Here is a 13,205-nt window from a genome sequence, read left to right on the forward strand (position 1 = left end):
GTGTATTCAGCACATTAACATAAAAAGGTCACCCTGCCCGCTGTGTGGGGGATGGGCTGGACAAGCAAGAGAAGACTGTAGGAGGTCATGGCTAAAGGCGGGGGTGGGGGCGGGCAGGGATCCCAGGAGGCAGTGGAGATGGAAGGAACTGGAAAGAGTTAGGGTGTGTTAGAGTTAGAACCAACTGGTGATGGACTGGGTGTGCAAAGTGGGAGGAGGGGTCAAGTGTGACCACCATGTTTATGTTTGAAGCCATTGGGTAGATGGTGGTGCCGATTCTGGAGAGAAGGTGGGGAAGGAAGAAACTGGAAGGAGATTCAGACCCTACTAGATACTCAAGTGGAGGTGATATGCTAGCGGGTCCTCTCTCTTGCTCGTTCCCCAGCTTTCATCTCTTCATGGGGTCCGGCAGGTGGCCCTTTCTTCCCCCACACAGCTGTGAGGAAGGGGTCGCTCAAATATCCAGCCAGCTTCCTGGGTGCCTCCAGCCGCTCCATCTACTGTCTTCCCACCTCACTTCTTAGGAGGCCGTTGGCTTCTTAGGCTGGAACTGCACCAATAAGGATGCATGGCTTTGGGCTCCCTAAAGCTTCCAGAAGGAGACAGCAGGGCTGGGCCTTCTTCCTTCTTGCCAGGCTCCATTCCAAATGAGACACAGTGGCTTCTGGGATAGCTAAGGGCCCCGAGTCTCTGTCCATCCTCCCTTGGAGGGATATCCCCTCGGGATGTCCCTTGGGTGGCACCCTCCCCGGACTCTGTGTGCCTCAGAGCCTCCTTTCCCACCTGCATTGCTGCAGCCCACCAGGCCTGGCGCTGTGCATTGTGCTCATCCCCTGCGTGGCTGTCCCACCTGCATTGCTGCAGCCCACCAGGCCTGGCGCTGTGCATTGTGCTCATCCCCTGCGTGGCTGTCCCACCTGCATTGCTGCAGCCTACCAGGCCTGGCGCTGTGCATTGTGCTCATCCCCTGCGTGGCTGTAGGGTGGCTGTCCCTCCCCCACCCTACAACAGCCCCCCCCCCCGCAGAGCCACGGTGGGGCCCCGAGGGGTGCAGCAGAGAGGTCGGTCAGTCACCAGGCAGTGAGCCAGTGTCGGCTCCGGCCCTGCCCTGATGGGCAGAGCAGGTGGGACGTGGGGGTTGGGGGGCCGCATCGGGGTCTCTGGCGCCCTGGGCTGCTGGAGAAGCCCTGTCAGTCCTTCCACAAAGAAGCAGTTTCCTCCTTTTGCCTCGTGCTTTGCAGGGCAGCTGGCTGGGTTGGCACAGGGACCGAAGGCCAGACCTCGCGGCGGGCAGCGTGCAGCCTGATCTCAGAGGCCGCCGGGTTCCGATTCTCCCCTCTGCCACCCGAGGAGGGGCCCAGACTACAGCAAGGCGAGAGTTGCTTCTTAGGCCCTTTCTTTGCCTATATCCCAGACCCAGGAGCTCTGATGCACACCCACTCAGCTGGAGCAGGAACTCCCCAGGCAATGATCCTCTGGCGGGCACGAGAGGGGAAGGTCTATTTGCAAAAAAGCCCCTCTATGCCAGATATTTTTAACGATCCCCTTTTCAGGGAGGCATCTCTCTTGCCCTGCTTTACAGAGATACATCAGTGGAATGAAGGGTAAGAGCAGTTTCCCCAGATCGATGGTTCTGCCACTTTGGAGTGCTTACTTAACCTTTCTGAGCTTCCGTTTCCTCTTCTGCCAAAGAGGCTTCTTAATACTTCCTCCCAAGGGTTGTTAGGAGGCCTAGAGATGAGCTGGGTTGAAGGACTGGCACGTAGTAGGCACTCAGTGAGTGGGGGCTCTTCCTGGTGTCCAATAACCCTGACTCGTTTTCCCTTTACCGCTCCATGTGACGTGACCGCCGGGGTCCCACTGGGCTCAGGTCCGTGTCAGATGGGTTGTGTGCCCCGTGAGGGCAGGGTGTGGCTCTCTCCATCTGTCTTGCTCACTGTATCCCAGCACCTAACACATGCCCGGCTGCCGCCTAGCAGGTGGCTAAGTCAGTGTCTGTCCGGGGAAGGAATGAGAGAATGCTCGCAGGGACGAAGGAGGCCTAGGTGGGGCAGATGGAGTGGCCGGCTTGGGAAGAAGTCAGTCGGATCTTTCGTATTCATCCATAGAGGGCAGAGGCAGGTACCGGGGAGCGTGAAAGGTTATTTCATTAAAACATTCCCAAGAGATCAGAGGTGGGGATGGGGGCAGGGAGGCAGAGGGCTGAGGTTCCCCGGCAAGTTGCAGGGAGAATCCTGGTCTATGGCCCTCAGCTTGGCTCCCTCTGGTCCCCATGCTCCTGTTTCTATGAGGGGATGGTGTGAGCAGCCCCTCCTGAGCCTTCCTTGTCGTCCCGAGGGCCTGGTGTCTGAGGGAGCTGAAGCAAGGGCTCCCCTGGGGGACCGGCGGCTCCGTAACTGCTCCCTGGGTCGGGGGGGAACATTCAGTGTGTTTGGGGACTCGCAGACACAGCGGCCAAGGTGGCTCGTCCTCTGCAGAGTAAACACAACCCCCCCACCCCCCACGTCCTGGGCTCCGAGGGCTCCCTTGATGACAGTGGCCCAGCAAGGGCTGGGGAGAGACACAGACACCATTCACAGTGGCCGCGTCAGGCCCCAGGGGCTGACAGTCTGGGAGTGAGCCAGCGAGCCAGCAAGGGGTGTGAAGGCATGATGTCTCTGCCACCACCACCTGTAATCGTGACAGGAGGCCACTGTGGCTTTGGGCTCCTAGCGGGGTATGCGTGTGCGTTCACCCGTGCACACCTGGGTGTGTGCATGTGTGTGAGTGTGTGTCTATGGAGGGGTTATAGCTTTTAATTTTTATCTTTACAAATAAAAAACAATATCCTGGAGGGTCTGGAAGCCCTTTCATTTGGCCCTGCTTGCTCTCCCCGACCCGCACCCCAGCTCTCTGAGGCCCAGGCAAGAGTCCCAGCCCAGCTAGTCCCTTTCCTGTTTGTGGCCCCCCCCCCCCCCCCCCCTCCCCCTCCCCCCCCCCCACCATTAATCCTCCTTGACATGAGAACACAGTTTATGGGTTCAAGTCAACAAGTGCTTTCTGACAACACAGGGCCTGTCCTCAAGGGCACAGACCCACAGTTTGGTGGGTGGGACACGGTTTACCAGCTGCCATGCAGCAAGAGGCCTGAGCAGGCCTGGCCAGCACCCAGGCACACAAGGCCAAGGTCACTCCCCCAGCCAGGATGCTCAGCCCCACACCTCCTTGTACCTGTGCTCAAAACTTACTTTCCCTGCCTTTGGGCCAGTCGCTTCTTACCCTGTTATCCTTGGAGTAGAGAAGGATAAAAGAAGGGGATTTAACATGTAAGACCACATCTTAAACACACACATACACACACAAACACCCCAGAAGCTATTTTCTTCTCTTCTCTTGTCTAATTCCTACGCATTCTTTAATACTCAGCTCAAATGAGACCTCCTCCAGGAAGCCTTCCTTGATCTGCCTTCATGTTCCTACAGTTCTTCTTCAAGGGCTTTAAACAGCCCTTGTCATATTGCATGCGGGTAATCTCCCTCACTTGCCTGTGAGCAGTTTGTGTGTTTGTGTGTGTTGTGTGTGTGTTGAGGGGAGGGTGTCCAAACCTATTTGTCTCTGTCTCCATAGTGCCCAGCGTGCTTTCTGCCCATTTTTGATATCCGATGACTGGCCCAATGAATCAGTGAATGGATGGTAATAGTAACAAGTGATTCTTGAACACCTAATATGTGCTAGGCCCTGGGCTACATACTTCATATGGACTCTATTTATTTATTTAGAGTGCAAGTGGGAGGGGGGTGCGGAGGGAGAGGGAATGGACTCTCTTATTTAAATCCATGCACAGTTTTATGAAGAGGCACTAACAGTATTTGACATTAGTAGTATAATATAGCCCTAATTTCCACAGTTTCTGAGAAGCTGAGGCTCAGCAAGGTGAACAACATGCTATCAGGCACATGGCTGAATGAACATCTGAATGGATGAATGAAAAGATCTGTATTTGAGCCTTGACTCCCAACACTTATTCTGGTTGATTTGGAGTAAATCACTTCCCTCTCCGGGTCTCAGTTTTCCCATCTATATAATGGGCCTAATTCCAATCCCTACCGCAAAGAGTTATCTGTGAGGCAGTGTTCTTGGAATGGGAGGGGAGAATGGTTTCATTGTCTGGAACTACGTTGGCACTGGGATGTATGTGGGGGGACGGAGGAGTTACTGTGATCCCCACCCCCAGCCCAATTCTGCTCTCTGGCCCGTGGTTCCAAGAGCTGCCCGAGGGCGGGCCTGATGGCCTGGCACGGAGGTAGCAGAAGGAGCTGATGTTCTCTGCAGGGCTGCAGGTGCGTGAGGGGAGCAGAGGCCCTGAGAGCCAGAGGGAGATGCCCCGAGGAGGTGGGGGAGGGTCAGGAAGTGGGTGCTGCCGCACGCCTGGCAGGGGAGCCAAGTTTGCCTTTGGAGCTGATGTTGAAAGAGAAAGTGTCTTCCCTTTCGGGTGTCTACCACTTGCTGAAGCTGTCAACAGCTCCTGGCTCCAGCACGCTCCCCGGGCAAGGGCATGCCGGCAGAATGGAGGCTGCGCACCGCCAAGGCTCCCTGTGGAACATGAGGGGGGCAGTGTGCCTTGAGGTTGGTGGCGAAGGAACTGACAATGACTTACATGTTCAGCCTGGCGCAGGGCTTTCACTCCTCAGCGAGGGGCCAGCCCCGGGGGGCCACCTGCACAAGAGAGCGCGTCCGCTCCCACTGCTGGAGTCACTTAGGCGAGGAAGGGCCTTCTCTGGGCCCATTCTTCCTGTTGGAACGTGGCCCGCACCTGAACTCAGTCCGTAGGCAAGACTTGGAGAAAAAAAGAATGTTCCAGCGAAACACCTGTGAGGAGTATCAAGAACAGGGGAGGCTGGGGGAGACGTGATTTCCCCATCTGGCCAGTACAGAGGGAGGCTGGGGGCTTGGAACCAGGAGGCCAGATCTCGGGGTCTGGTCTGCCACTGGGACAAGCCACCTCCCCTCGCCCCATGGGACCTGCATCTCCATTGGTAGAGAGGACTCATGGCCCCCACCCACTTCCCCGCCAGGCTGGCCACACTGCTCTCCTAGTCTGGCCTCTGCTACTTTCATATTCTGACCTTAGCCAAACTCTCTGAGCCTCAATTGTTACGAACAAAAATGGAAGTAATAGTATCTAGCGCATGAGACTGTCCATTGTTAGACATGAAAAGGAACGTGCAAACCCAGCATCTCCCTGCAGGATCATGGGGCTCGTTCTTCCCCTTTCCTGCTGTTTGGTGGGAGGGAGGAAGATGGATGGATAATGGGGTGTGTGTGTGTGTGTGTGTGTGTGTGTGTGTGTCTGTGTGTGTGTGTGTGTGTGTGTGTATCTTCTGAATCTGGTGCGGTTGGGGTGGACAGCTGACACCATCCACCAGCGTGGCTTGAGGGGCTCCTCTACATGCATGCCGAGACCCTTGGGGAAGTGGCCGCGTGGCCGGGCTGGGAGGCGCCCGAATCCCTACACGCAGGTAATGGTGTGTCCCAGCGCTGTTCTGGATCCAGCACCTTGGGCACCTCCCTTCCTGCTCCAGGCTCCTCCCCAAGCCCAGGGGAGGAGCCTGGAGGGCCCCCAGGAAGGGGACATGAAGGCTGGGCGAGTGGGGGGAGTGCCGGCATGTCGAGTATCTCCTCAGTGTCCAGAGCAGCGCCGGGTGCCTTCTCTGGCAGCATATTTAATTTTCTGTAGTTCTGCAAGGCTGAGATCAGCATCATTTTACACATAAAGAAATAGGTGACCAGGGAGGTAAAGTCACTTGAAAATGGTTACCCAGCTCATAAATAGCCAAACTTAGAATGGAACTTGGTGCCTGCCAGATACCAAAGTGGATGCCATGGGTGGGATGCCCCACTCCCTGCTGCCACTGTCCTCAGGGATTTCCAGACTGGGGACCACAGCCCCGACTGTCCTCAGGGAGCTTCTAGGCTGAGATGGACACAGAACACAAGATTCTGCAGATAGTGAGGGAAATGAGCACAGACTGAGCTAAGATGGCTGAGGCTTCCGGGGCAGAGACTGCCCGTGGGCACAGGCCTGGCCTGCTGCCCGGTTTCCTCTAGGCCTCGCCTGCTTTCTCGCAAGCCCCAGGGCCTGCGTGTGCTCATTTGCACGGCTGCCTCAGTCACAAAGGCAGGGAAGCTAAATCCGGAGGTGTTGCCAGCATCACAGCAGCAGAAATGATCCCACGCGGTCCATGGAGGTGAGAGTGGTGGAGATGGGCTACGGAGGCAGCCCAGTGGGCCCTGGGCTGGGTCCTGGGCTGGGCGCTGTGAGGGGCTCATAAGGACCTTCTCTGCCGCCCACAGGTAGAGTGCATCCTGCAAAGAGCACTGGGCCAGAGTCAGAGGAGCCTGGGTTCAGTGTCAACACAGACGCTAACCGGCCGAGCTGCGGCCTTGGGCACTCACGGAACCTTCCTGGGCCTCAGTTTTCCAATCAGCGAAATGGCAACAATCCACTCTTTGTTTATGTGGCAAGCTGATGTTTGCGACAAGTTGGATCGCTGGCTGGGAAGCGCTTTGCGAGTGGTGCTGGGCTGTGTCGTTATCATGTTGCCGAGATGGGGAGCTTCTCTCCCCTCCTTCTCCTCCAGTGCTGGCTCCTGGCCTTTTCTCTCTGTGCACGGTGGAGCTAGCCATCCATCAAGAGAAACAGGTCACACAAGTGGATTTGCGACGGGCCTGGCAGGGGTCTGTGTTCCTCTTTCCTGTAGGATCTAAGACAATGCCTTTCCTGTCTCTGGGCTCCTCGGTCGGCCTCCTCCCCAAACAAGGACAAGGACGGTTACTTTTGTGCCACATATTGTGCTGAGGGCCACTGGGTCCTGCCCCTCACGCATATTCTAGTCTGATAGGTTCAGGCAATATGGGACACTAAGGACGGAGAGACGCTGGTCCCTGTCCTCACTCCCCTCACAGCCTCCTGGAAACATCAATGTGTGAAACACAAAACACTGCCTTTGGAGGCGGCCAAGCTGAGTTGCCATTCCAATTCCGGCCACCGGCCCTGTGACCTTGGGCAGATCCCTCCGTCTCCTGGGACAACTGAGGAGGGACGGAAGGAGAGGCCGTGTGCCAAACTCTGTGCCAGGTGGTGACAAAGGACACAGTGGGGGCTGGGCTGGGCAGATCTCAGCTCCATTTTACAGATGTGGAGATGCAGATTCTGCGGCATCTCTAATGCCTGTCACGTGCCTGGTAGTGCTGTGTTGCCCGGAGCTTCTTGCTCCCTGGCCAACTGGCGTGACTCCATCAGAGAGGTGGGGACCAGCGTGGAGGTCAGGGGAGGGAGAGGTGTGGGTGGTCAGGCCCCTGCAAGATTTAAATGTTGGGGGCCCTGAAGGAGGACCTTCCAAACGGCCCGGATGGTTGGTGTTGGTAACATGGAAGCCACCTCGGCGGCCTCAGCTCCCCCCAACCCTGACCCCAGGCTGTGGTGCGTGTCCTGCCTGGTTCTTGCCTGGCTGAGTCTCCAAGGCCCATTACCGCCAGCTCTCTGCATTTTCTTTTCCCAGCTCTGAACACGGCACTTTGAAGTTTTCGTGAATGGTAGATGGGAAAAAAAAAAGGCTTTGATTTAATAAGCTTCCTCCTCCCCCACACACATCATAATGTGAGATTCCCCCATCCAGGGTCGTGACAGATGTGAATGATTTAGAGGGCTTTGCAGAAGTGGGAGTAACTGAAAATGAGTTTATTGATCAGCCCTCAGAGAAGCTGCCTCGCCAGAACCCTGCACTGGGACGCTGCCAACGGCTCAGGCCGCTCTGTTCTCCCGGGGCAAATGACAGGGGTGCCGGCCAGCTCCCTGCACGGCCAGAGAACATTCTCTTCCCCACCCCCACCCAGGGCTGGCCCTGAGGAGAAGGGCTGGTCTTGCCGCAGGAGGAAGTGTGGTTAGACTCTTGCTAGAACTACCTCATTAAGTGGCTTAAATGTACCAGGGCTGGGGGACGGAGGCAGGACCCGGGGATCCTGAAGATCCTCTGGAAGGTGCCTGATCTGTGTGCGCTGGGTGCAGACTCTTCTGCCTGCCGGAAGGGCTGGTGTGGAGAGGAGCGGGGAGCCTTGGGCGGACCTCTGACCCTCCCTCTGACTTACTTGATCCGCATTTAAAGTGATTATTGCTATCATCAGAGCAGTATCTACCATGTTTGTAACTGTTCTCTATTCATTGGATTTGTTCCTTGTTCCTTCCTCCTGCCCCCTCTTTTTCTGCACTTCTGGTTTTAACTGAGCATCTTATATGGATCCGTTCTCCTTCCTCAAATATTATTGGGTGCCTACTGTGTGCCAGGTACTGTGGCGGCTGCTAGGAATACAACACTGAACCACACCTGCGTCCTGCTCTCGGGGTACTTGCAGTTTTACGCATGAGAGGAAAACAGAGTTCACCTTAAAGTTCCACGTGGGGAGGAGGAGGGCATCAGCCTCCAACTGTGACCCAGGAGATCCAACATCCTACCTCCCGCCGCCTGCTATCCTGGGAGGGGGAAGCTAGGCCCTCCCTGCCTCCCCTCACCCCGGGCAAGCCTGCCACTGCATCAGACTCCCAGTGCCCCCCAGCTCATTTCCATGGCTGGGGCAGAATAGAGGGGGCACCAGAGCCGATGCAGGGGGGCCGGAGGGGCGCAGGACCAGGGTTGCCGTGCACTGCTGTCTGGGCGGCTGCTGACCCGGAAGGACTGGAGCCTGGGCTGGGCCTGGCCTGGGACTTGGCCATGTGGGGCTGGGTGAATATGCATGGGTGCAGTGAGACCCGAGGCAAACAAGACAGCAGGAGACACCCGGGAGCAACTGCTGAAAAGTGCTGAATTCTTACCACTGTTGTTAGTGCTTTTGGGCTCCAAACTCCACTGACCTGGATGTCAGTGGGGAGAAGGGCCAGGACCTGGGAGAATAGGCAGCTTCTTCCAGGTCCGAAGAGCTAAGTACCACCTTGGGTCGTGAGGCAGCAGAAGGGACTGAAGTTAGACCCAAGGAGGATTTTCTGATAGACAAGGAGACGCTGTGGAGTGGAGGTCTGATGGTGGGAGTGGACTCTTTCAGAAAATTTCCAAGATGGAGAGCTCCCTCTGTCCTCTCTGTCCTCCCACATCCTGCCGTCTGTCACATCTCTTCTATTAGCAATAATCGCGCCTCGGATAAACCTCTTGACTACGATACTGCCGCTGTGCAAAGCTGTCACATCTTTTCTAGAAGAGAGCCTATAACTTTAGGCAGCCCCAAAGGCCCAGGCAGCAGAAACAGAAAAAGAACCCACGCCCCATGAGAACAGTTGCGTCGCCAGGGTGAGCATCCCTTTCTCCTAGGCCTGGGGAGGCCCAGAAGGGGCACTGCCCATGACTCCAGGCCTGGCACCTGTGCAGAAGGCCCATCTCCTGGGTCCCAGCTGGGCTACTGCCTTTGGGCTGCCCTGGAGTCTGCATGGGGTCTCCCTGCTGGGGGTTACATTACGGTCCCTTGACGGATATAGGCTTTCAGGCAGATGCTGAGTATCCCGTGGTTTCTGACAGGCCAGGAGATACTCAGGAGTGGGAAGGAGAAAGGGCATGGGCTCCCCGAGTCAGCCTGCCCGTGTCTCCAACCCCCACACTGGCCACTTCCCCCAAGAGAGCTTTGCTGGGCCCAGCCAGGAGTGTGCCTTCTCTAGGGCCCTGTGTGGGGTTTAGCGCTGGGCTGAGCGAGCTCCCACACCCCACCCCTTCCCCATCTCAGACGGATCAGGAACACAGGCTAATTCTGTACCAAGGTTGGGTTAGGTGGGAGAGCTAACTGCAAAATAAAAACAAAAGCCCTGTGACCAGGCTTCCAAAATGAAACAAGTCACTTTTTTTTTTATCTGTGTCCTTGCGACCTGTTTTGTATCTCTTTCGGAGCTGACTGTATTTTCCGGTAGAATCAGGGATGTCCTCCGGGTGGCGAGGTGATAAGGCTGGGCACCAGTTGCTATCAGGTACCAGGGCCCGGATGAGTAAGCGCACCAGCCCCATGGTCACAGTGAGCCTGCCAAGCACATCTTCTCAAGCCCTTGTGCTGAGGACAGAACTGAGGCTCGAGGGATGGCGACTTGCTCAAGGCCGCGAGCTGTTAACTGGTGGAGCTGTAGCGTGAAGGCCGATGTGACTCCACAGCACACTTCTGCCAGCCAGTCAGTCCCTTACTCACTCATCCCACCACCATATACTTCTTTCTCTTTCCATCCTAGTTCCTGCCAGTCTTCCTCTCTGTGGGGCGCATAGCTGGAACATGAAACCTCAGGGGAGGGACTCCCTTCTGGGGACTTGTGGGTGCCTCAACCCCAGCCCCTGGGTCCCTCCTCCCCAAACTGGGAAAGGAGTTTGGTCCTCAGGGCTCCCCTCTCCTTTCTGTTAACGCCAAGCTCAGCTCTCCCTGTAGGATGATCATTCCAGAAGAGGGGAACACGACCTGTGGAGCTTGGGATACATCTGGTTTAGTCCCACATCATCTCCATGAGGACACATCTGCTGCAAAGGGGAGGGGTCTCCCCCTGACCTGCTCACTCCCAGCAGAGCCCAGACCAGAACCTGGGTCTCTTGATCCACCCCAGGTTGGAGGTGGTGCTCCACGGGCGAGCTCTCCCTCTTTGGGGGGTCCTGATGCTGCGGTGCGGGCAGGCACCCCTCAACGGGCAGCACGGACCCCTCTGTTCTCTTGGGCGCAGGGAACTGCGCACATTCCCAGGACCCTCCTGCACTGGCCCTGCCGACGGGCCAGCCAGACTGGAGGATCCCTGGCCACCTCTTGTAAGTGACCACTGTCTGCAGAGGCCACGGGGGCCTGTGGGAATGATCCAATCGGCTCCCCTTCGCCAGAGGCAGGCCTTTCCACCTCACTGGAAAAGGAATTTGGCCCCTTTCCCTCCATGGTCGTCACGGTGAGGCCTCACTGCACCAGCCACTCTCAGGTCATTAAATCCACACACGGACAGGACAGGTTTTTCCGTCCCACCCACCGGATGAGTCAGAAAGTCACCCATGGCAGGTGGGGCCTTATGGCCTTGGTCTCTTTGCCACCCTGGCCTTCCTTACCTGAGAGCCGGAGAGAATCAAGTCTCAGGCAGGAAATGGCCAGGAAGGCTGGGTCCAGTTTCCCCCGTTTCCTGATCAGGTCAGACACCCTCCTCCTCAAGGACCACCCAGTCACTGGGATGTGGGGCTCCACCCGGCCTTGGGAGTCAGAGAGCTGCTTCCCATTGTGTGTGTGTGTGGGGGGGGGGGGTCGCATCTCAAAATCACGCAGGGCATTGTTTCAGATGCAGTCCCTGGGTCTCCGTTGTCTGTACGGGGACATCCTGATTCACCCTCAATGGGGGGAAAGGCCTGGGGATGGCAGGCAGATATAGCTGAAAAACGTGCCTCCCTTAAATCTGAGATCCCGCTCCCTACATCCACCCCCCTGTCCTCCCAGGAGCCTCCTTTGGAGCTCTGAGCAAATCCAAAGGCCCCCTTGTAAGGATGAGAGAACACACCAGAGAGCAGAGGGCTCCATCACAAGGCACGCAGGCCTGTGGCGGAGCGGGCGATGCTGGGCATCCGTGCATCCTGTGAGTCTGGGGCGGGGGCGGGGGGTCCCGGGAGCTTTGGCCTTGTGTGCTTCAACACGTGCTGCTGTCTCGTCAGCCTGGCTGCCCGCTTTGGGCAGCGCTGTGCCCCCTTGTCGGACAGAACATTCCTTGAAGACAGGAGTTAGGTTTTTTCTGCTCACTGCCAGATCCAAGGAAGAGGCTCTGCATCTGGAGCAGGGAAGGCGGGGGAGGTTGTTGGTCCCGGAGTCACATATGTGCCCTTGATTGTCTTCCCACCAGGCTGTGGAGTTTTTTGTCCCCAGCAAGTGACCAGGAGTGATTTCCAAGGCCCATTTACACTAATGACCTAATCAATTTATTCAGCTCTTTTCTTTCAAGGAGCTCCGAGCATCTGTCCCTCTTCTCTGTAAGCCTTCAGGCTGGCCCTGGAGGTGTCAGACCGGTTTCCCTTTTGGGGATGGGTGACACTGATATGGGTGGTAGCTGATGCCACAGGGTCTGAGGGGAGCAAGACTCGAGGCAGGGTGATTAGGACCCAGACATCCTGTGCCGCCCCCCCCCCGCCCGGCCCCCGATCCAGACTCCCCTGGGCAGCATTACTCTTAAATGTTTGGCCCCTGGAGTGTGCCCAGAGCCTTTGATTGTATCTGGTTTCCTGTTCTCCTTGGGGAGGAAGAATTTCTCTGCAGGAAGTCGTTTAATAGTCTGAAAGCCTTACTTCCCTGGTCTGGAGACCCAGGTTTCCAGTTGCAAGTGGTCCAGATCCTTGATAAAAAGGGAGGCAGGAGGGAGGGGACCCGAGCTCTATAGCATTGCTCCTTCTCAGACACAGAGGAAAAGGGAAGGAGAGACGAAGGATTCGGTTCCTGACTCTCCAAACTGCCGGGGTGCAGAAACATGCTCCTCGCTCCCTGCTCCAGTCCTCGGCCCGGTGCTCTGGCCACGTGACTGGGGAACACGGCCAGCCAGGCCTGACGACCCTGCCCTGGCCTCAGCAGTCGACAGAACACTTCATCACCCTTATCTTCCAAAAGAGACACATCTAGCCTTTTCCAGACCGACCATGTGGCTTCTCTCTCTATCTCTCCCTTCTGAGTCCATGCGGATTTGTTAAGAGTCTGGTCAGTTCTCTGCTGCCCCTGGCAGGGAGTTCTTCGTGATGACTACACTCGGTTCTTTCCATTCCGGCTTCACTCCTGAGTGGCTGGGGTCTAACCTGGAGCTCAGGGGTCACTGAGGTGCTTACGGCGGAGGGATTGGTTATGCAGGTGGTGAAGCGTCTGAGACGTCAAGGGGACCATGAGGGAACCCAGAGTTCAGCAACAAGGGGAAGTTAGCCCTGGGCTGGGGGACAAAGAAGGAACTGGAAACGAGGTGGACCTGCGGGCTGGGAGGGGAAGCCCGCAAGGAGAGGTAACAGCTGCCCAAGGCACAGAGAGGGGGGTGGAAATATCCCGGCTTTCCTTTCCTCCCTCGGTGCCCCAGTGCCTCCTGTGGACCCCGCTGACACGGGAGCTCCGGAGATGCAGCCTGCAGGGCTCAGCCCCTGTTGAGATGGAGCAGGGCAGGGCGGGGAGGGAGGCTGAGGAGAGCCGGCTTCAGGCACAGCACGCTCCAGTCTTTTTTTTTT

The 13,205-nt window shown here is 57.0% G+C and overlaps 1 protein-coding gene and 1 pseudogene across 5 annotated transcripts in view; one reads left to right on the forward strand and one right to left on the reverse strand.

Moving 5' to 3' along the window:
- Positions 1-13,205, forward strand: part of ADORA1 (adenosine A1 receptor) — a 34,571-nt gene that overhangs the window by 12,061 nt on the left and 9,305 nt on the right. The window lies entirely within an intron of this gene.
- On the reverse strand, positions 9,060-9,209 carry LOC141371141 (U4 spliceosomal RNA; annotated as a pseudogene).

The sequence above is a fragment of the Callorhinus ursinus genome, unplaced genomic scaffold, assembly GCF_003265705.2.
Source record: "Callorhinus ursinus isolate GAN/ISIS: 27379988/994484 unplaced genomic scaffold, GSC_fseal_2.0 scaffold57, whole genome shotgun sequence".
NCBI lineage: Eukaryota > Metazoa > Chordata > Mammalia > Carnivora > Otariidae > Callorhinus > Callorhinus ursinus.